Source organism: Bos indicus, chromosome 9 (genome assembly GCF_029378745.1).
Source record: "Bos indicus isolate NIAB-ARS_2022 breed Sahiwal x Tharparkar chromosome 9, NIAB-ARS_B.indTharparkar_mat_pri_1.0, whole genome shotgun sequence".
NCBI lineage: Eukaryota > Metazoa > Chordata > Mammalia > Artiodactyla > Bovidae > Bos > Bos indicus.
This window is the reverse complement of record NC_091768.1, coordinates 31,246,260-31,270,919: the sequence shown is the minus strand read 5'-3', so window position 1 is coordinate 31,270,919 and position 24,660 is coordinate 31,246,260. Positions and strand designations below refer to the sequence as shown.

Here is a 24,660-nt window from a genome sequence, read left to right as displayed (position 1 = left end):
TGGGCTAGTGGCAGTGGCACGTTACTCTGGTGATACTGGGCAACAGCAGTGTTTTGAAACTCCCAGTCAGCCATGTGATCATGAGAAGAAATAACTGACACAGTTACAACCCTGGAGTAGGAAATGAACCCACTCCAGTGTTCTTGCCTGGAAAATTCCACGGGGAGAGGAGTCTGGTGGGATATATCCATGGGGTCACAGAGTCAGGCATGATTGAGTGCAAACACACACACACACACACACACACACACACACACACACTTAAAACCATCCTGTACCAACACAGCCATTGTGTTTTTCACTTTCAGTCAGTCAGTTCAGTCACTCAGTTGTGTCCGACTCTTTGTGACCCCATGAACTGCAGCACGCCAGGTCTCCCTGTCCATACCAACTGCCAGAGTCTACCAAAACCCATGTCCATTGAGTCGGTGATGCCACCCAACCATCTCATCCTCTGTTGTCCCCTTCTCCTCCTGCCTTCAATCTTTCCCAGCATCAGGGTCTTTTCAAATGAGTCAGCGCTTCGCATCAGGTGGCCAGAGTATTGGAATTTCAGCTTCATTTTCACTTTCAGTACGATATTTAATAAATTACATGGGATATTTAGCATTTTGTTACAAAAGCTTTGTGTTTGATGATGTTGCCCAACTGTATGCTAATGTAAGTGTTCTGAGCATGTTTAAGATAGACTAGTTTAAGCCATGATGTTTGGTAGGTTAGATGTTATAATGCATTTTTGACTTAGGTATTTTCAACTTACAATAAGTTTATCGGGACTTAACCCCATTGTACAGAGAAGGCAATGGCACCCTACTCCAGTACTTTTGCCTGGAAAATCCCATGGATGGAGGAGCCTGGAAGGCTGCAGTCCGTGGGGTTGCTGAGGGTCAGACACGACTGAGCGACTTCACTTTCACTTTTCACTTTCATGCACTGGAGAAGGAAATGGCAACCCACTCCAGTGTTCTTGCCTGGAGAATCCCAGGGACAGCAGAGCCTGGTGGGCTGCCGTCTATGGGGTGGCACAGAGTCGGACATGACTGAAGTGACTTAGCAATAGCAACCCCATTGTAAATCAAGGAAGATCTGCACTGTGGTTTACTTACTCATATTTCTCACTTTTCTTTTCAGGCGTTGGTCTTTTACCTATCCTTATAACAGATGGTTTTTTAGTATTAATAGGTAATTGTGTTTGAGGGCTTATTATATTTTGAGTAGGCTTTGACATTTAAATAAAATATCTTCTGCTAAATATAGCACTGTTTGGTTCTTTTAGAACTGTGAACTCTTTGTAAAACTTGAGTATGAAAAATCATTTTTTCAAAATTCTGGCTTGAATTTTTTCCCCCTTCTGTTCAACAAAGGAAATGGCAACCCATTCCAGTATCCTTGCCTGGAGAATCCCATGGAAAGAGGAGCCTGGAGGGCTACAGACCATGGGGTCGCAAGAGTCAAACACAACTTAGCGACTAAACCACCACCATTCAGCACAGTAATGTGTGGTTATATGATCTCTAATTGGTCAGGAGATTTAATTACTGTGAAAGAATTTTATTTTTTTCTTTTTAATTATTTCTAAATTCAAGTGTACATAATTGGATAGTTTATAATTCTTGGTTCATGATATATTCTCATTATGTGCTCATGTACTCAGCTTTTATTTAGGTAGAAATTTGTTAGTAGTTGTTGATAGTAATATACTAATATTCATGAACTCACTCCCCTAAATGAATGGTATAACTTGACAATGATATCTGTCTAATTATATATTTCCACTGAGTACATCATGAGAACCACTGGGCTGGATGAAGCACAAGCTGGAATCAAGATTGCAGGGAGAACTATCAATAACCTCAGATATGCAGATGACACCACCCTTATGGCAGAAAGCAAAGAAGAACTAAAGAGCCTTTTGATGAAAGTGAAAGAGGAGAGTCAAAAAGTTGGCTAAAAATTCAGTATTCAGAAAACTAAGATCATGGCATCTGGTCCCATCATTTATGCAAATAGATGGGGTACAGTGGCAACAGTGAGAGACTTTATTTTTTGGGCTCCAAAAACACTGCGATGGTGACTGCAGCCAAGAAGTTAAAAGACACTTACTCCTTGGAGAAAAATTATGCCCAACCTAGACAACATATTCAAAAGCAGAGGCATTACTTTGCCAACAAAGGTCCATCTAGTCAAAGCTATGGTTTTTCCCTTAGTCATGTACAGATGTGAGAGTTGGACTATAAAGAAAGCTGAGCACAGAAGAATGGAATCTTTTGAACTGTGATGTCGGAGATGACTCTTGAGAGTCCTTGGAGTGCAAGGAGATCTAACCAGTCTATCCTAAAGAACATCAGTCTTTAGTGCTCATTGGAAAGACTGATGCTGAAGCTGAACTCCAAACTTTGGCCACCTGATGCGAAGAACTGACTACTTTGAAAAGACCCTGAGGCTAGGAAAGATTGAAGGCAGAAGGAGAAGGGGATGACAGAGGATGACACAGCTGAATGGCATCACTGACTCGATGGACATGAGTTTGAGTAACTCTGGGAGTTGGTGATGGACAGGGAGGCCTGGCGTTCTGCAGTCCATGGAGTCACAAAGAGTTGTGCATAACTGAGTGATTGAACTGAACTGAACTTCATATCAATAATTTTCCTCCAGCTACTCAAGGCTGGGTCGCCCCAAGGGATAGCATGAGGTTCTCTAGAAAAGCTATCAACCTCTATGCATTATTATGCAATAACTAGGAACATTTCATGCAGAGATGGGCTCAATAAAGGACAGAAATGGTATGGACCTAACAGAAGCAGAAGATACTAAGAAGAGGTGGCAAGAATACACAGAAGAACTGTACAAAAAAGATATTCATGACCCAGATAATCACAATGGTGTGATCACTCACCTAGAGCCAGACATCCTGGAATGTGAAGTCAAGTGGGCCTTAGGAAGCATCACCATGAACAAAGCTAGTGGAGGTGATGGAATTCCAGTTGAGCTATTTCAAATCCTAAAAGATGATATTGTGAAAGTGCTGTACTCAATATGCCAGCAAATTTGGAAAACTCAGCAGTGGCCACAGGACTGGAAAAGATCAGTTTTCATTTCAATATCAAAGAAAGGCAATGCCAAATAATGCTCAAACATGCTAGTAAAGTAATGCTCAAAATTCTCCAAGCCAGGCTTCAATAGTACGTGAACCGTGAATGTCCAGATGTTCAAGCTGGTTTTAGAAAAGGCAGAGGAACCAGAGATCAAATTGCCAACGTCTGCTAGATCATCAAAAAAGAAAGAGTTCCATAAAAACATCTATTTCTGCTTTATTGACTATGCCAAAGCCTTTGACTCTGTGGATCACAATCAACTGTGGAAAATTCTGAAAGAGATGGGAATACCAGACCACCTGACATGCCTCTTGAGAAATCTGCATTCAGGTTAGGAAGCAACAGTTAGAAATGGACATGGAACAACAGACTGGTTCCAAATAGGAAAAGGAGTACGTCGAGGCTGTATATTGTCACCCTGCTTATTTAACTTATATGCAGAGTACATCATGAGAAATGCTGGGCTGGAAGAAGCACAAACTGGAGTCAAGATTGCCAGGAGAAATATCAATAACCGCAGATATGCAGATAACACCACCCTTATGGCAGAAAGTTAAGAACTAAAGAGCCTTTAAGTGAAAGTGGAGAGTGAAATAAGTTGGCTTACAGCTCAACATTCAGGAAACTAAGATCATGGCACTGTTCCCATCACTTCATGGCAAATAGATGGGGAAACAGTGGAAACAGTGAGAGACTATTTTTGGGGGCTCCAAAATCACTGCAGATGGTGACTGCAGCCATGAAATTAAAAGACGCTTACTCCTTGGAAGGAAAGTTATGACCAACCTAGACAGCATATTAAAAAGTAGAGACATTACTTTACCAACAGAGGTCCATCTAGTCAAAGCTATAGTTTTCCAGTAGTCATGCATGGATGTAAGAGTTAGAATATAAAGAAAGCTGAGTACCGAAGAGTTGATGCTTTTGAACTTTGGTGTTGGAGAAGACTCTTGAGAGTCCCTTGGACTGCAAGGAGATCCAACTAGTCCATCCTAAAGGAGATCAGTCCTGAGTGCTCATTGGAAGGACTGATGTTGAAGCTGAAACTCCAAAACTTTGGCCACTTGATGGGAAACACTGACTCATTTGAAAAGATCCTGGTGCTGGGAAAGATTGAAGTGGGAGGAGAAGGGGATGACAGAGAATGAGGTGGTTGGATGGGATCACCTACTCAATGGACATGAGTTTGAGTAAACTCGGGGAGTTGGTGATGGACAGGGAGGCCTGGCGTGCTGCAGTCCATGAGGTCGCAAAGAGTTGGACACAACTGAGCGACTGAACTGAATTCAGGAACACATGAAAAGCTCCTTGTTACAACAGTCATTCTGAAGATTGTGCCAGCTTATGAAGTGATGACACTTTAGTAGTCATCCAGATCAATTTGTAAGTCAAGTGGATTTATCCTCTATTTTACTCATAATTAGTTTGAAAATTGGAGATTTAGATTTGCTGTGATGAGTATCATGATGGTTGATTAGGACTGGCCCTCCTTCCAGCTATGAATGAGATGAAACCCATTTCCTTTGGTGACTCAGTGAATAATGTGGTTTTCCTCTTCTTTGAAGATCTTGTACCTGTTCTATCTCCAACCCGCTAAAGGAAAAACTACTTGCTCTCAGAATTCAGGTCATGCTTTTTTTTGTCAATACTATATCACCACATTGGTCTATTTAGTGATCCCAAACTGTAATGTTGTCCTGTATTTCTACTCATGGGTAAGCATAAATTAAAAAAAAAAAAAAAAAAAGCCTTCCAAATACTCTGCTTTCCATTTTTATTTAGACTTTTTTTTCTATATGAATTACTTAAAAATTCCTTTTTTGCTCTCAGTTGTTTGCAATTTTATAAAAAAGATTACCACACTATGTGTAACCTTTGGAAGAATCTGTTCTCTACTTATTTTTATATTTCTAAGATTCATACAGATTGTTTTGTCTCTTTATGCAATTCTTTTTTAAAAAATAAATCTTTTATGGGGACAAATTTATATTGTGCTTCCAAATGTTACTCATTTTGCTACTGTGCTTAAAAAACCCAGTTATTACAATTTCAGAGACTCATCAACAGAGTATCTATCAATAAGGACTTCTTTTTAATTTGGTTGTAGTGGTTCTGCTGCTGCTGCTAAGTCACATAAGTCACGTCCAACTCTTCTCGACCCCATGGACTGCAGCCTACCAGGCTCCTCTGTCCATGGGATTTCCCAGGCAAGAGTACTGGAGTGGGGTGCCATTGCCTTCTCTGTGTAGTGGTTCTACCTAGCTATATTTTTCAAACTCATGATGTGTGGCCTTTTTTTTTTTTTGCTTGTCACCACTTCTATCCAAATAATAGAACTGCTTGAAATTGATAGATTAAAATAATGATTAGTTTTTCTAACCAACTGTTTCAGTTATAATCCCCAGGAGTCTACTTATGTTCTGTGTGAATTGCATTCCTATTTCATATAGACGAGGTTATGATTATTTGAGATATGTTCATAATGTTAAGCTCATGTGATTAGCAATACACAAGGCATTGTTTTTCACACTTACTTTAAGCAACTATGTTTTAAGAATTTGTTAAAATCTGACACATATGAGCCTTTGAGCCTATTTATTTCCTTAATTATTTCTAATTAGACAGTGTACACCAGTTAGATATATATTAATGGATTGTGAGACATCTGTGTCACAGAAGTAGGGCTGAAACTGTAGCACTGATTATTTTCTCTCGAATCTTGCCCTAGATAGCCATTAACCAAGTTTTCCAATGTAAAAGAGTTTTAATAACCACATAGTCCAGTCATTCTCCTTACTGCCTGCATAATAGAAACCCTGGAGAGTAATTACCATGACAGAATTTTAATTATAATAATCAGTAATTGGAACAATACAAATGGCCATCAATTAGATAATAGATAATTCTACTATGATATATTCATAAAGTGGAATATTACTCACCAATGAAAGTCAGCATATTGAATAATTGAAGCAAGACACAGTGATTTCATTCATACAAGTGTCTAAGATAGGCCAAGCTATCAGAGGAAAAATAAAATCATTTGCTTTTTGGATAAATTGGCCAAAAGGGAATTTATAGAGAAGATGGCAATGGTGATGTTTTTCCAAAATTTTATGAAAAATTTCAAGTATATAGCAATTTGAATGAATTTATAGTGAATATTCATTTATATATCCACAACTAAGATTCTACCATTAATATTGTGTTATTCTCTATTTGTTAAAAACTATCCTTTTATCCATCCACAGAGCAGTCATTTTGGTGACTTTGAGAGCAAATACATCAATATGCTTCCCATTAAATATTTTAGCACACATATAATTAACTAGAATTCAATCAAGCAATGCTTTAAATTTTTATGTTGAAATTTTTGTTACCAGTATCTATGAATAGATTTGAATTTTGAGTAGCATTGCATTGTGCAACCTTTCTTATTTCAAATAATAGGCTTAGGCACTTTTTATATTCCATATATTTTAATGTATCAATAAAACATTGTTAAGTGCCAATAGAGATAATTTTACTTCTTTCTTTCAAATTTTAATAACTTTCCTTTCTTTTCTGGTTTTAAGTACAATGGCTAGTGTCTCCAGGATGATACTGGATGCAAGTGACAAGAGCAGGCATCCATGTCTTTCCCCCAGCTTTACGGGAAGCATTAAATATTTAACATTTATATATGATGCTAACTGTTGATTTTCCATAAATGCTCTTTATCAGTTCACTGATAATTTTCATTACAAATGCGTGTTGATTTTATTCCAACCATAATGTCTACATTTATTGAAATGATCATATAGGTTTTCTCTCCTTTATTCTTTGTGATATAATATTGATAGATTTTATTATACTAATTTTGTACTCTTGGCATACATATTACTTTATCATAATAATATATCTCATTTAATATTTCTGATTTTGATTTGCTTATATCTTGGTATTTTTCTTCTTTGTGTTCTAAGGGAAATGACTATAATATACTTTTTATATTTTTGTCAAGTTTTGTAATAGGACTATACTAGCTTTATATCATGAGTTGGAAAGATTACACTCATTTTATTTTCTGAAATATTATGTCTAATATTGCTGTTTCTATTTCCTTAAATATTTTATTCAATTGACTTTACAAGTGAAACCATCTATACGTTTTGTTTCCTTTGTGGGAGTCACACATACACACACACACACACACAGCAGGCATGTACCTTGCTTCCTGTATCACTGAGAAAACTGAAGCCATCATAACAGAACATTCTCATTACCACATATTTTATATTCAAATATTCTTCTGTACTCACACACTTGACATTCTCTTTGGCTACCATACTTAAATTATTCATGTTTCTACCTAATCCTAATACCATTCTCTTGAGGAACATCTTCAGTATTTGTTATTTTACTTCACTTCCCACCAAATATTTAATACAAATTGTGTTCTCTTGCTTGGCTATGATCATTATACATACTGGAAAGCATTTTTAAGCGAGCAAGTATTTATTCATAATCACAATACAGAAAAATCAAGCTATATCTTGTGAATGCAGAATCATACTGTGGTCCATCCTTACAATGGACTACAACTCAAATAAAAAGAATAAAATGTGATACCATCAAAAATATGGATAAATCTCAAATACATAAAAGTAAATTTTAAAAATCAGAAATAAATGCTAAGATTTATATGAGTTCATTTATTTGGTATTTTCAAAAAGGCAACATAATAGGGAAACAGAACAGGATTAGTAGTTTCCAAGGGTGGTAGAACTAGAAAGAAGCAGCAAAAGGGAGATATTCTGTACATTGATTATAATGGTAGCAGCACCAGAAACAAACAAACAAAAAATATTGATTTTTCTGTATGTAAAGTTCAAAAAAACTAACATCACGGCATCCGGTCCCATCATTTCATGCCATATAGATGGGGAAACAATTGAAACAGTGACAGACTTTTATTTTTGGGGGCTCCAAAATCACTGCAGATGGTGACTGCAGCCATGAAATAAAAAGACACTTGCTTGGAAGAAAAGCTATGACAAACCTAGATTATATTCTTTGCAGTTGAAGATGCAGGTGAAGCTCTATACAGTCAGCAAAATAAGATCAGAAGCTGACTGTGGCTCAGATCATGAATTAAGTCTGCTGCTGCTGCTAAGTCGCTTCAGTCAAGTCTAACTCTGTGCAACCCCGTAGACGGCAGCCCACCAGGCTCCCCCATCCCTGGGATTCTCCAGGCAAGGACAGTGGAGTGGGTTGCCATTTCCTTCTCCAATGCATGAAAGTGAAAAGTGAAAGTGAAGTGGCTCAGTCGTGTCCGACTCTTAGCGACCCCATGGACTGCAGCCTACCAGGCTCCTCCATCCATGGAATTTTCCAGGCAAGAGTACTAGAGTGGGGTTCCATTAAGTCTAATTATTGTCAAATTCAGACTTAAACAGAAGAAAGCAGGGAAAACCACTAGACCATTCACGTATGACCTAAAACATATCTCTTATGATTGTACAGTGGACATAACAAATAGATTCAAGGGATTAGATCTGATAGAATGCCTGAAAAACTGTGGACAGAGGTTCATAACATTGTACAGGAGGTGGTGATCAAAACCATCCCCAAGAAAAAGAAATGCAAAAAGGCAAAATGGTTGTCTGAGGAGGCCTTACCAATATCTAAGAAGAAGAGAGGCAAAAGGCAAAGGAGAAAGGGAAAGATATATCCACGTGAATGCAGAGTTCCAAAGAATAGCAAGGAGAGATAAGAAAGCTTCCCTAAGTTAACAGTGCAAAAAAAATAGAGGAAAACAATAGAATGGGAAAGACTAGAGATCTCATCAAGAAAATTAGAGATACTGAGGGAGCATTTCATATAAAGATGGGCACATAAAGGACAGAAATGTTATGGACCTAACAGAAGCAGAAGATTTTAAGAAGAGGTGGCAAGAATACACAGAAAGATAGGCAAAATATATCTTAAGATATACAAAAAATATACAAAAAAATCATAATGACCCAGATAACCACAATGGTATGATCACTCACCTAGAGCCAGACATTCTGGAGTGTGAAGTCAAGGGGGCCTTAGGAAGCATCATTATGAACAAAGCTAGTGGAGGTGATGGAATTCCCACTGAGCTCTTTCAAATCCTAAAAGATGATGCTGTGAAAGTGCTACACTCAATATGCCAGCAAATTTGGAAAACTCAGCAGTGGCCACAGGACTGGGAAAGTTCAGTTTTCATTCCAATCCTAAAGAAAGGAAATGCCAAAAAAATATTCAAAGTACTGCACAATTGCACTCATCTCACATGCTAGCAAAGTAGTGCTCAAAATTCTCCAATCCAGGCTTCAACAGTATGTGAGGCAAGAACTTCCATATGTTCAAGCTGGATTTAGAACAGAGGAACCAGAGATCAAATTGCCAGTATCCGCTGGATCATAGAAAAAGCAAGAGAATTTCAGAAAAACGTCTGCTTCATTGACTATCCTAAAGTCTTTGACTGTGTGGATCACAACAAACTTCAGAACATTCTTAAAGACTTGGTAATACCAGACCGCTGACCTGCCACCTGAGAACTCTGTATGCAGGTCAAGAAGCAACAGTTAGAACTGTACATGGAGCAACATATTGGTTCCAAATTGGGAAAGGAGTACATCAAGGCTGTATATTGTCACCCTGCTTATTTAACTTACATGCAGAGCACATCAAGTGATATGCCAGGCTGGATGAAGTGCAAGCTGAAATCAAGATTGCTGGGAGAAATATCAATAACCTCAGACGTGAAGATGACACCACCCTTATGGCAGAAAGTGGGGAGGAACTAAAGAGCCTCTTGATGAAAGTGAAAGAAGAGACTGAAAAAGCTGGCTTGAAACTCAACATTCAAAACATTAAGATCATGGCATCTGGTCCCTTCACTTCATGGCAAATAGATGGGGAAACAATGGCAACAGTGACAGACTTTCTTTTCTTTGGCTCTAAAATCACTTCAGATGGTGACTACAGCCATGGAATTAAAAGATGCTTGCTCCTTGGGGAAAAAGTTATGACAAACCTAGACAGCATATTAAAAAGCAGAGAGATTACTCTGCCTACAAACTCCATATAGCCAAAGCTGTTTTTTTTTTTGTTTTTTTTTTTTACAGTAGTCATATATGGATATGAGAGTTAGACTATAAAGAAAGCTGAGCATCAAGAATTGATGCTTTTGAATTGTGGTGTTGGAGAAGACTCTTGAGAATCCCTTGGACTGCAAGGAAATCCACACAGTCAATCCTAAAGGAAATCAGTCCTGAATATTCATTGAGATGCTCAAACTGAAGCTCCAAAACTTTGGCCACCCTATGCAAAGAACTGACTCGTTGGAAAAGACCCTGATGCTGGGAGAGATTGAAGGCAGGAGGAGAAGGGGATGACAGAGGATGAGATGGTTGGATGGCATCATTGACTCAGTGGACCTGAGTTTGAACATGTTTTGGATTTGGTGATGGACAGGGAAGGCTGGTGTGCTGCAGTCCATGGGGGTGCAGAGTCGGACATGACTGAGAGATTAAACTGAACTGATATAAATAAAAACAATATAAAGTTTAAAAATTAGATTCAGAAAATATATGTGATTTCCTGCCATTATACAAAAGGAATCAATAAGTATATATATTGGCTTTTTGTATATATGGCTGACTCTAAAAGGTTATGCAGCAATGTAAACATTGTTTACTGATATGTGTGGACTTTCCTTGTAGCTCAGTGGTAAAGAATCTGCCTGTAATGCATAAGACACAGGTTCTATCCCTGGATCAAGAAGATCCCCTGGAGAAGAAAATGGCAATCCATTCCAGTATTCTTGTCTAGGAAATCCCATGGACCGAGGAGCCTGGAGGGCTGCAGTCCATAGGGTCACAAGATTTGGACAGGACTTCGGAACTAACAGCGACAGCTGATATGTGTGCATGGAACAGATGGGTTGTTATGGAACATAAACAGAGAGACGACTGAAAGACAGGAAGCCTTTCCCTTCTGTGTCTTTTTATTTGTGTATTTCTTTTGTTTTTTAAGTCATGAAAACAAACACAATCTACTAAAGATATCTCTTCTAAGAATGATGAAAAGCCTGATATAATGGAATTTGTGAGTACAATATATTGCCAAAAAGGACAATTAGAATCACAAGAAAAGATGAAGTACTGCCATTCAAAGAAGAGAAATGTAGTGATAGTATTCTACTTGTCTTGGCTGTGAACACACAAAGACATATTGCCATAAATGTTCTTGTAAGTTTTAATGGAGAATAGTGACATAATACTTGGAGAAGATAGAGAAGGACAGCTGGGCTTATTATCAGATTACTTAATTTTCATCCCTCATAGCATAAAGTAAATAAAAAAGTATGTTTTTGATTATTTTAATTAGCAATACAAGTATTTTAAAATAAAGTGCTAATTAAAATAAGAATCTGAGTAAAAGCTGGTGGTTTCTGGGGAGAGGAATGGAGGGGTGGGGAAAACAGGATTTGAGAAGGGGCAATTTTCAGTATAATCTTCTTGATACTATTTGACTCCTAAACCATGTGTATTGATAACTTCCACCTGTAATGCAGGAGACACAGGTTCGATCTCTAGCTCAAGAAGAGTCTCTGGAGTAGGAAAAGGCAACCCACTCCAGTATTCTTGCCTGGTGGAATCCCATTGACAGAGGAGCCCGGTGGGCTGCTGTCCATGGGGTCACAAAAGGGTCAAGCACAACTTAGTGACTGAGCATGTGCCTGAGGAGTTTGCATTTACATGACTTTAGTCTGAATATGCATTCTCCAATTTAATATGGTCCTTGGCCTTCAGCTTATATAAAGTTCTAGAGAAACTTCATTTTGTAACTGCAGGGCAATTTGCTGCTATGAGGATGAGAGGTCAAAGAAATGCTCTTTACAGGAATAGGGAATCATGCTAAAGGAAATAATAGTTTTAAGACAGGGATGAATCAATTGGTGAAATGAGGCAACTAAGAAATCATAATTGTAATTACACACTCAGAGCTAGTTTAGCCATTCTTAACTATCAGCACTAACCTCTGCTAATCTTTTGGGTGTTAGCTGATGCTATATATCAAATCCATTTGAGCTCATTAAATATAATTACCAACACAGAGAGTCTTTACTTCAGTAATCCAAATGCATATACCTATGTTCTATAAATGGAGATTTGCTTTATCCCTGAGAGTTATGATGAAATTATGGTGCATTGTAATTAAGTTTTTTTTTTCTTTTTTACAATACTTACTTTCAATTTTTGAGCTCAAATACCTCTTTAGATATATCAAACTTTCAATGAATGTTGTTGGTGAGGTTATATTTCAATATTTGCAATCTGGAAGAGTAGAAATGGGTAAAAATTATTTTAAATTGGCTGCAGCGGTGTTCTAATTCATCTTTCAGTTTAGTTCGGTCACTCAGTTGTGTGTGACTCTTTGTGACCCCAAGGACTGCAGCACGCCAGGTTTCCCTGTCCATCACCAACTCCTGGAGCGTACTCAAACTCATGTCCATTGCATTGGCGATGCCATCCAACCATCTCATCCTCTGTCATCCCCTTCTTCTCCTGCCTTCAATCTTTCCCGGCATCAGGGTCTTTTCCATTGAGTCGGTTCTTTGCATCAGGTGGCCAAAGTACTAGAGTTTCAGCTTCAGCATCAGTCCTTCTAGTGAATATTCAGGACCGATTTCCTTTATGATTGACTAGTTGGATCTCCTTGCAGTGCAAGGGACTCTCAAGAGTCTTCTCCAGCATCTCAGTCCAAAAGCATCAGTTCTTTGGTGCTCAGCTTTCTTTATAGTCCAACTCTCACATCCATACATGACTACTGGAAAAACCATAGCTTTGACTAGACGGACCTTTGTTGGTAAAGTAATGCCTGCTTTTTAATATGCTGTTTAGGTTGGTCGTAGCTTTTCTGCCAGGAGGCAAGAATTTTAATTTCATGGCTGCAGTCACCATCTGCAGTGATTTTGGAGTCCCAAAAAATAAAGTCTGTCACTGTTTCCATTGTTTCCCCATTTATTTGCATGAAGTGATGGGACTGGATGCCATGATCTTAGTTTGCTGAATATTGAGTTTTAAGCCATTTTTTCACTCTCCTCTTTCACTTTCATCAATAGGCTCTTTAGTTCTTTGCTTTTTTCCATAAGGGTGGTGTCATCTGCACATCTGAGTTTATATTGATATTTCTCCTGGCATTCATCTTTGGAGAAGACTGTTTATTTTGGGGAAAATATTGTAATGATCTTTTGATTATGTAGCAGTTGAGGTAAAATCATTTTATGAAATGACAATGTTAAAATAAGTGAGGAGGTAAACCAATTTACATTAAAGTATAAAATGTCTTCTTCTTTTTTGGGATTTCACTGTGCCTGAGCCTGGAGGTCAGTGAGGCTGAAGAGAGAGGCTTATTCTATACATGTGCAAGTGAGATTGATCAAGTCCTGCCTTTTGGGAAAGGAAGACAATAGAAATGCCAGAAAGCAATACTTTGTGAAAGGCCATGGCCCATGGGTATACAGCATCCGAATTTTTTACTTCTTTTTGTCGGTGTGACTCCTTACCACAGTGTCCAAGCCTTTAGTCCATATATGTGTATATATATATTTATATACACATGTATATATCTACATACATATAAGTTAATTTTACTTAAAGTAATTCAAAGAGAGACATACCTACTCTTGGTGAAAATCGTCCAAGTGTATTCTAGAAGTGGCAGAATAATGTAGACCAATGTATAAAACAGATTTTCGTTCTGAGTAGAAAACACAGTTTCACTTTTCTTGTAAAGAGCTGCAGCATGATAGAATAGTGTGGAGTGGAAATGCTCTGCTGAGAAAGGGCTCTCTATAGGTTTCAAATCCTTTGACTTCTGGAAGGTCAGACAGTACATGCAGTTTCATGTTCTCATGTGGAAAAAATAACAGGGGGCTTTGAGACTGGATCCTAGCCAGATGAGTTCTCTGTGGCTAAAGATTAGTCAAATAACAAAATCCTTTTAAAATTTAATCTGGTAGATGGCTTTTCTTTCCCCTGCTTAAAATGTTAATCATTTTCAACAGAACAAACCTTATATTAAAAAAAAAAAATGTGAGGATGGCAGGTCCTTTAAACCATTGTTATGACAAAACAGATGTTTAACAGCCCAGGTAGTCTGGCAAGGAGCTGAGTTTAGTGCTGGTGGGTCAGAGGTCTCTAGTTCTGTTTTTTAAAAGTAGCTAGAGTCTTCTGGGGAGAAGGCAATGGCACCCCACTCCAGTGCTCTTGCCTGGAAAATCCCATGGATGGAGGAGCCTGGTAGGCTGCAGTCTGTGGGGTTGCTAAGAGTCAGACACGACTGAGTGACTTCACTTTCACTTTCCACTTTTATGCATTGGAGAAGGAAATGGCAATCCACTCCAGTGTTCTTGCCTGGAGAATCCCATGGACGGAGAAACCTGGTAGGCTGCAGTCCATGTGGTCGCACAGAGTCGGGCATGACTGAAGCGACTTAGTAGTAGTAGTAGTGGTAGTAAAGATTAGTCAGACAAGATTTTGGGTGATAATAGAAGTTTCATGGAGCAATTTTCTAGAAACCTTAGGGTAATGGGACAACCTGTCTTGCTTTGAATTTCTGTTTTTAATAAGGGCCCAGTCCCTTTTAATGTCTCACTCAACTAGATCATGCCCATCCAAGAAAATTCCTCTTCTCATCAACTCAGAGTCAGCTGATTTGTGGTCTTATAGATTTCCAACCAATTATGTGAAGTTGATCCAGTAAATTAAGAGGGAAAAAGATGTTGACAAAGTACTTCAAACAGAATATAACTTTTTTAGTGTTTGCACTCTTCAAAAGTATGCTATATAACAGTGATCACGTGAATTTTACAACAGAATATAATTATTCAGCCAATTGATTTGCTTCTTAAAAGGGGAACTTTCTACTTGAAACTTGAATTAAATGGCAACATACATGTACACTGTCCTTGTGCCATATGAAAACTGAAATCACTGATTAAGTTAATGGTTACTAATTGATGGCTATTAGAACAAAGAGATCATGGCAAAATAAACCAAGCTTTCAAGTATAAATGTTGACTATTAGCAATTAGGGCTTCCTGGTGGCTCAGACAGTAAAGAATCTGCCTGCAATGCAGGAGACCCAGGTTTGATCCCTGGGTCAGGAAGATTCCCTGGAGGAGGAAATGGCAGCCCACTCCAGTATTCGTGCATGGGAAATTCCATGTCAGAGGAGTCTGGTGGGCTATCGTCCATGGGGTCGCAAAGAGTCAGACATGACTGAGTGACTAACAATGACAACAACATTAGCAATTAAAAAACCTCCATTGTATATTAAATGTTTATTATGAGTTGGACCTTAAATTCAGGTAATAATTACCCAAGTATTTACTTGTGATTAGTATAGTCCTTAAGTACCTGATATGTATTTTTCCATTTAATCTCTTTGCAGTAGATATTGTTATTACTTCCAGTTTGTACATGAGAATTTATGTAACTTGTCTCATTCTGGTTAGTTGTGGTATGAGAGTTTAGTACTTGGTAGGCTGACTCCACCTTGCCTGGAGAATCCCAGGGACAGGGGAGCCTGGTGGGCTGCCGTCTGTGGGGTTGCACAGAGTCGGACACGACTGAAGCGACTTAGCAGCAGCAGCAGGCTGACTCCAGAGTCTACTCTGTATGTCTTTCAGAATAAAAAGGAATAGACATTCCTAAATATCCACTTAGAATTATAATATTTATTTTTATAGTATCTAATGATCTTCACATTACTCAGATAATCCGAGTATTGTTTAGAGTCTGAATTTTCTTCCCTGCTAAAGACTGATTTCTAGCAAGCATCCAAAGGCAAAAAAGTGATAAATTTCTTTTTTATGGGCAATTATTTTCTCAAGTATGGCAAGGATAAAGCTGGATTTTTTATATAATACATTTAATAAAGATTTAAAGAAAAAATATATTTCCTCTTTAGTTGTATTTATTAGTAACTTATTTTTATGTTCTTTAAAGAAAGAAAAATCACTGGAATCCCTGGATTCTCCTCCTTTGTCGTCTTCTTAATTCCTTGCTTTCTCCTTGTCTATTCAAACACTTTGATATACTGCGTACTCATACCCTTTGGCAAGATGATAGCTGTTTTTGTTTTTTTTCCCTAAAAGAATAAACAAATTGGATTGTGATATATCTAAGAATTATGTTGCTCATAGCAGGTGCATCCTGACAGAAAGTGACATTTTACATGTTGACATTAAGAGTTCTTTAGGCAAACACTGAAAATGTGACAGTAACTTTAACATTAAATAATAAATGTAAACAACCAGGGCATTATGAACTGGAATTCAGCGGCTTGCTAAAGAAAAGTATTTAGTCACTCAGTCGTGTCCAAATCTTTGTGCTTCCATGGACTATAGCTCACCAGGATCCTCTGTCCATGGGATTTACCAGGCAAGAATACTGGAATGGGTTGCCATTCCCTTCTCCAGGGGATCTTCCTGATTCAGGGATTGAACCTAGGTCTACCTGCACTGGCAGGCAGACTCTTTATCACGTGAGCCAATGCCTTGCTAAAGAAAGCCTGCATATTTAAAGCTTCTTCATACGAGACCCATCCTTAGAATGAGTCAAGGAGCTAGCAAATGGAGCTGAAGATACCACATAAAGCAGAAAAAGTAATTGCCAAATATAATATTTATCAAATAATCAGTATAAAGTTTAGGCAACTAACAATATCCTTGAAAAACTGTCCACACTTCAATCCCTGATCTCTGAATATCAGCATATCATAGAATATGCATGTGTTGACACAAATCTTACTTTCAAATGATTATTTCTTAACATTTTTGAATAAGGCAGTGGAATCATTTAATGTCTTCGCATCTGATTTTCTCTTTAGCTTTTTCCATGTCAGGTTGCTTTTGCCTTGAGTTATAAATATCACTAAATATCATATTTCAAGATTTACAGTTTTAACTAACTTCTGTTATCAAGTTAGTAAATCTAAGTGCACGTTTATTATTATCTTTCCTTTTGCAAAATATTTCTAGTTTTAAAAATTTACTTTCATACAATTTCCTGTGGATTTCTGATAAAGTTTTCAAAATAAGGTTGAGCTATGAGCTGCTGCTGCGTCGCTTTAGTCGTGTCCTACTCTGTGCGACCCCGTAGACAGCAGCCCACCAGGCTTCCCGTCCCTGGGATCCTCCAGGCAAGAACACTGGAGTGGGTTGCCATTTCCTTCTCCAATGCATGAGAGTGAAAAGTGAAAGTGAAGTCGCTCAGTCGTGTCTGACTCTTAGCCACCCCATGGACTGCAGCCTACCAGGCTCTTCCGTCCATGGGATTTTCTAGGCAAAAGTACTGGAGTGGGGTGCCATTGCCTTCTCCCAAACTATGAGCTACTAACTGTAAACTATCTAACAAGGACAAATTTTAATAAATGTGTAACTATTAACCTAAATTTTAACTATTTACCTAACTAGATGCTTTAATGAGTTTGGATGAGAGTGTTATAGTGAGGAGGATATACAGGTTTGCCTCGTCTGACACAGTTGGTGAGATGTCTTTGATGTCTGTTTTTCTTTATTTGAGAATTTGTCAAGAGTATTGTTTTTCTTTTTCAGATTTTCATTTATTTCTTTTCGTGTACTTAATTCCTTAAACTCTGTAACAGTTGATTTTTTTCTAGGAGTTAGCCTTTACTTTCCCATTTTTTGCCTTCAGGTATTTTATTGGAAACTCTGCCTGTTCCCATTTGTCCATGCAGTTTTTCACCATCTCAAATGGGGTCACCAACTTATATCTTCACTACATCAGCCCACTTTGTGACTACTGTCTGCCAGACTTCAGCCCTACATTCCTGGGTGATTTCAGTCAGATACGGCAATACTTTCCCCCAAAGCTGAAAACATGAGGTAAATAAAATCTGTGGTCTCTTTCTTGGACAGGTGTCTCATCTATCCTCTATTTCCATTCATTTATTTTAAAAAATTTCTTTACAATTTGCTACAAAATGGATATAAATTTGTCTCAGTTATATCAGTCTGGGGCTTGTATCCTTTGTTGGCATCTCAGTATGACCATCTTTGCTTTGGAGATAAGAAAGAAATTGTGTTTCCTTGAGGAATGTGGATAATACTCTCCTTTATTCATGTTCAGACCAGTTTCCTTATTAAGTTTTCTCATCTCAATTTATTTTGTTTTATTGTCACAGAGTATGTATACTTTCTATTACTGGGCTATCATTTTCTTCAAATTCCAAGACAGAGTCACTGAGAAAAGAATGTAATGTAAAAAAATAATATTTTAAAATATATTAAATTAAAGACTATAAAACTAGACATATCCTATTAAAACATCTGAAAGTGAAAGTGTTAGTTGTTCATTTGTGTCTGAATCTTTGTAACCCCATGGTGTGTAGCCCGCCAGGCTCCTCTGTCCATGGGGTTTCCCAGGCAAGAAGACTGAAGTGGATAGCCATTCCCTTCTTTAGGGTATCTTCCTGACCCAGTAATGGAACCTGCATATCCTGCATCGCAGGCATATTCTTTACCATCTGAGTCACCAGGGAAGGCCTATATTGATAAGTTGCTACTGTGGAAATGTAGAACATTGCTATCAGTTAGAGAAACACGGCACTTATGTTGGAGGTTAATTTGAAGGGGATGTAAAGGAGATGGATAAACGTCAGTGACATAAAGGTTTTTGAGTCTAGCCATACCAGTTAAAATAGCTGTTACTATAGAGAGTATGAAATACTGCATGAGACATATGGAGTGAGAAGTTTATCAATGAAACTCTCTGAAAACTCTCTGGCATGAGAAAAAGCTGATTCTAGATATGTAAAGCTGTTTTGCAGATGTTATATTAAAATTCTACCATCCCCGTTTGAGGAGCTGCTAATTTTCCTCTGACATAATAAATGCAGTCCTTCAAAACTTACATTCAAGTTATAGGTGCTGCTGACAAGTACAATTACACACAAGTTGTTAGGATTCTTATTTTCCATAAATGGGCATTGCCAGTGTTGCAAGTAAGCTCTGCAGTCGTTCAAATCTAGACATATTCTGTTTGGTGTGCAGAATTTATACTGAATATTTTGCAAATGAAAGTGCTAAGCATTAGTTTCCACCCTCTGGAACTTACATTTCCCTGTAACATAGAAGTATCAAGAAATTATTAATGAATGCATTGGTTAATAATAAGAAACATTAACCAAAAAATGTCAATGAGCTCACTGAGATAATTTGGGCATAGGAAACACTACTCTCACACTCAGTACTAATTTTTTTTTCAAGAAAACAAACTATACTATTCCCCTATAGTCAGACTTGTCTACCTGTAGTCCTGACACATATGACATGGTTGGTGAGCACATCTTCACACCCAGGTCTGGGCTCAGGTTCTTTCTCCTGTCCCCATTTGCCATCCCATCCTTTCCTAATCATGTTTGTCTTCAACAAATGCTCATCTAAATGAAAAAAGAAAGAGAAATTCTTTGTGCAGCAATGTCATATAAAATCTGGTGGCCTTTTCTTTTTTATTTTTTTAATGAAAATGCCTGGTTTAAGCTTTGCTTGCCAAGTATGCACGTCAGTGATGATTATCTACAATAAACAGAGCACCAGCCACGTGAAAGAGCCAGATCTCCTACCCCAGGCTGCTTTGTTTTAAATCTTGGGTGATTTTAGTAACTGATTATTTTGACTATCTGGGCAGCTTGGTTTTTGTTGTTTTTGTTTTTTTCTGTTCCTGCGCTTTTAATTGCCCACTCATAAGTTTTAAATTCACCAATAAAGAGTGAGCTCCAGAAATCTTAGGCCTCCACTTTTAATCCTGATAAAAGCACAACCCCAAAACCACGCTCGTACTTTCCCCCAGCCAGCCTGCTGTGTGGATTATGGTGTACCATATAATCTTTAGAACATGTATGTAATAAACCATTTCCTAAGTTTCCTGATGGTTATTGCTGAAGGTATCTTGCAATCGTAAGAACCACGAGGTCCATTTCCAGCCATATCATTGGTTATTGATAGGCTGAGACTGGCACAAAACAAGCAACTATATAAATTTCTGACAAACAAGTGGTAGTGAAAAATAAAAGGGAAGAGAATGGGATGATAAAGAAATTATCTGTGGATAGCTGATTTTGGTAATGCTTACTTCATTCAGCCTAAGAGATTAAAGGTGGTTTTTCATGGTGGTAAAATAGCCAGTAACTATTGAGGAAAAACCACTGCCAAAATTCCAGGTTTTCTTATATGTCAACTACAGTACTCTTTTCCTAAACACCCAGTATATTAAAAACAAAAACTTATAGCCTTTTCCAGAGGTGTGTATACAAGGATGATACAAAGTTTAACATCTGACCTGCAAAACAGGCGAAGTGAACTGCTCATATTCCCACTGCTGGTCATGAGAGACTTTTTTGCTATTTACCATATGCAGTTTTCAACATAATGCCTTGGACTGTAGCACCTCTAAGGAGAGCATAATTATTTTACCATCCTTTGGGAGATAGTGCCTATAGGGTGGTAATAGGGAAAGTATAATTCAGAAATGTGAGTGCATATTCCTTTTTGCAATTGCTTATTGAAGCACTTTTTTAAAGAAAAAATTGGCATTCACCAAGAGGTCATGAATTTAGACTTTTAATATCTATTATTGATGATTCTTTAATACTGTTGGTGTTTACCTGGTGTTTATGTGTATTGTCCTAGCTAAACCGATTTAAACAATTTTTAGGTCCAATTTTGGCGGGGGAAGAAGTTACTAAGGATGCAGATATCACTGAGATTAACATAGTCCTTTCAAAATGGTATCATAAGGAGATATTACAGATAACAAATGCATCTTATTTTATGCTCTCTAAGCAAGCAGAATTTTTGGTATATGTGTGGCTTATACTAAACTTCATGAGCACAGGTGCTTTGCCCTTAGGGTTTACCCTTGAAACCAATGCTTGGAACTCAGTGTAATTTACCATATTCTGGTTTTTTGATGTAGAGTTTGGTATTCATTAATTATTAAGAAATATATTCACCATGTCAAACTCTTCTGTCCAGTCTTTTTGAGGCTCTGTCCAGCATCAGTACAGATGATTTTTTCATTAAAGCAACTGAGTTGTTGTCTTAACTGAACTCTTCTATAAGGAAAGCCTTTTCTTTGAAGAAGCTCCCTTAAGTGAATGGTGCTCGTTTTCCCATGTTAGATGTCATTATCACTCTGAAAATGCGTATTCTCAGCTTCTCTTATTAGAGCTCATTACATATTCATTCACATGTAAAATGTCTTTCTTTGCAGCCATGTCATCTGATTATAACTGTACCTTCTTGCAATGGTATCTAGTAGTTATCTACTATTTATCAATGGCTCGTGCCTATGAATGTAAAATGGTTTCTGGGGCTTCAGGATCTATGAAGCTGATTCTTCTGGCATTTATGCTTCATATCTTTGACTTTTTTTGGCATGCATGAGCTCCACCTCCACTGAATTCTGCCTCCTATGCCCATCTTTACACCTTGGTCCTTGACATCATCTAGGTTTTTATCAACTTTGAAATCATAAAATACAGCATACCCATGAATTCTTAATGTCTAGATTACAATTTTTCAATTATTCAATCAATTATAAAAGCTGAAGTGAAACTTTAGTAAATAATACTAAAACCCAAAGCTAGTAGAGACAGTCAATGCCATAGGTGAGAGGAGGCAGAATTTATCTAAGTGAGACCTGAATGGAGAATATTCCTCCCACCGTACTTTCTTCTTGGCAAATCTGGCTTTTTACTCATAAAGAAAATGCCAACTATAAAGAGGCAGAAAGATGCATCACACCTCTTTAAATGCAAACAGATATAAATGGAAATGTGTAGGCATATATAATTTCAAGCAGGATCTATATTTTTTCCTGTTTTATTAAAGCTATAAAAAATGTTTTGAACCTCTTTTTCCTATGTTTGCTGTAATATTTTGCTTGAAAAGTTTGTCTTTCTATACCCTCTTGTATCCTTTGTTATTTGTCTTTTATAATGCAGAAGTTTTTGGGGCCCCGCATTTATTCTGTTTTTCATTCTTGAGCATATGGAAATCTAACTAAGCCTAGGTGTCTATAAAGAGAAGATGTATTTTGTAATTCCACATGGGTGCTGGAATTTCTTTTCTACTCTTAACCACCCGGAGTAGTAATTAATATATAGAGTCTCTAGCCCTATTTCTGAAATAAAAATTATTTTTATATACTATGTAAACCTCTTTATATAGTGAAACATCTCATTAACTACTCTGTGGAATAAATTGATTTTTTTTCTGTAATAGGCTGGAAAGTCTGAATTTGCTGTTTATTTCATTAAATTTTTTTATAATGTGCATCCTGGAAGAAACAGTGAAAACTACCACCTTAAACTACACTGTATAACTTCTGTGACTCTTACTAGTGGACATGACATGGCTAACAATTGCAATTTTAAATATATATATATATATATATATATATAGTAGGGGTATGAACTTGCTCTAGCTATACCAGCAATCAGTTTTTAAACAGTTGTTGCTCAGATAAGCAATGGCCAAGTGTGTGAAGCAGTAACATATAATATGATGGTTAAAAATAGTCCCCCAAGTCTGATTATCAGACTATGTCAATATCCTAATAGTACCGGTGACCCAGTTATTTAATTGATGAATTTGTAGTAGCTCCTGAACCTCAGTAGACATCTCTATTGCCAAGTATTAATATGTATAAAATAATAGGCTGCATCCTGAGGATGAGGGGTGACTGTGTATGTACTTCATTTCATATATAAGACCAGTGGACAAGTGACCCATGATGGGAGGGTTATCAGAATCTTCCAGAATATTAGTCCTGGATACCAGTGCAATGCCTTTTTTTTCTACTGATGGCAAGAACTGTAACAGGAAACTTGGGAATTATGGTATAATCATATTAGATCTTCCATAATGTTGAGGAAGAAGGGAGAAAAATAGAATAATCAGATATCTAAAGAGAAGAAAAAGTGAGAGATTTAAAAAGCATCGTGATGGGTTTCCACATCCTGGTTATAATCTCTCTTTTACATGGCAGATCCATTGAATTGTGAGGTAGTTCTATTTTCTTAGGATAAATTTATCCTAGTCCTATCCCAATTTTATTTTGTAAACTAGCTCCAATTTGTTTTTATGTCTTGGAAACAATTGTGCTAACTAATACATCCATCTTTTTTGTGCATTTGAATTCCAGCCAGGAAAGCCTTCTCACACCATCCTATGTTCTTACATGCCTCTGAATTTATGGTTGCAATGCAGAACAAAGCAAACAGAAAAGCTATCCAGTGCCCTTTCTTTCTTTATATACCCATTAAAGTTTTATTCCTTTGTGATTTAGATTAAATGTTTCACTCATGATATTGCTCCTATTTCCTCAGTTGAATTAATTGTTCCTTCTGTTATGTATCTATGGACACAATATGTACCTGCTTTGTGGAAGTTACTTCTTATTGTCTCATGTTATAGTTATTTAAAAACTGTACCAGTTTGAGTTTCCAACTCTTTCAAGGGTAGTGTCATATTTTCTTACTCATTTTTATATTCCCCATGTACCTAATATATATATTTGCTGCTGCTGCTAAGTCACTTCAGTCGTGTCTGACTCTGTGCGACCCCAGAGACAGCAGCCCACCAGGCTCCCCCGTCACTGGGACTCTCCAGGCAAGAACACTGGAGTGGGTTGCCATTTCCTTCTCCAATGCATGAAAGTGAAAAGTGAAAGTGAAGTCGCTCAGTCATGTCCGACCCTCAGCGACCCCATGGACTGCAGCCTACCCGGTTCCTCCATCCATGGGATTTTCCAGGCAAGAGTACTGGAGTGGGATGCCATTGCCTTCTCCATATATATTTGCACATAGTGTGTATTTTAATGGAAGATCATATATGTGTATATATATATAAATGAAAATCCATCTCACACATATAGTCATTTAATTATCCCTTTTATCACATATATTCAATATCTGTTGAAGATTTACTGTATTTTGTGTGTGTGTGTGTGTGTCGTGTGAATGCATGCATAACAATATACCACCGAAGAGGGAGTAAATAGCTGACAAATATTTGATTGGGTAATGAGAAAAGAGCAAGAAAAAGTCAAAGCAGCAAGTTTTACTCAAGCAACTGTAAGCCTTATTCCAGGAACATAAAGCATAAAATTTGATGAGAGTGATCCTGATAAAGAGGGCAAGATAGCTAAGAGCTGAGTAAAAGGGGACCTTTTATAATGCAGTAAAGAGATAACAAATTTGCCAAATTTATGGAATGTAAATTAAGTCATTTGGAAGTATATTTACTTTTCAGGTCACTGGAAGAACATTGAATAGATGTGGCTGTAATTTTAAAGAGAATGCATTAATGGCCTGAAAGACTAATTTGGTCTTCTGTGGCATCTAGATAAGGTGATCTACTTTTAGTAGCACAGACTGATTCAAAATTAAAGAGACTGTTAAACACTCTGAATTAATTGCTTTCAACTTTAATATTTGAGTATAGATTTGAATT

At 37.4% G+C, this 24,660-nt stretch overlaps 1 long non-coding RNA gene across 1 annotated transcript in view; it reads left to right on the top strand.

Annotated features, from left to right (window-relative positions):
• The window catches only part of LOC139184896 (uncharacterized), a 269,225-nt gene extending 245,533 nt beyond the window's left edge, over nucleotides 1–23,692 (top strand). The window contains exon 4 of the long non-coding RNA XR_011568411.1: nucleotides 17,837–23,692. This is a non-coding gene — a long non-coding RNA (uncharacterized lncRNA). The remainder of the gene's footprint in view (nucleotides 1–17,836) is intronic.
• The last annotated feature ends 968 nt before the right edge of the window (nucleotides 23,693–24,660 follow it).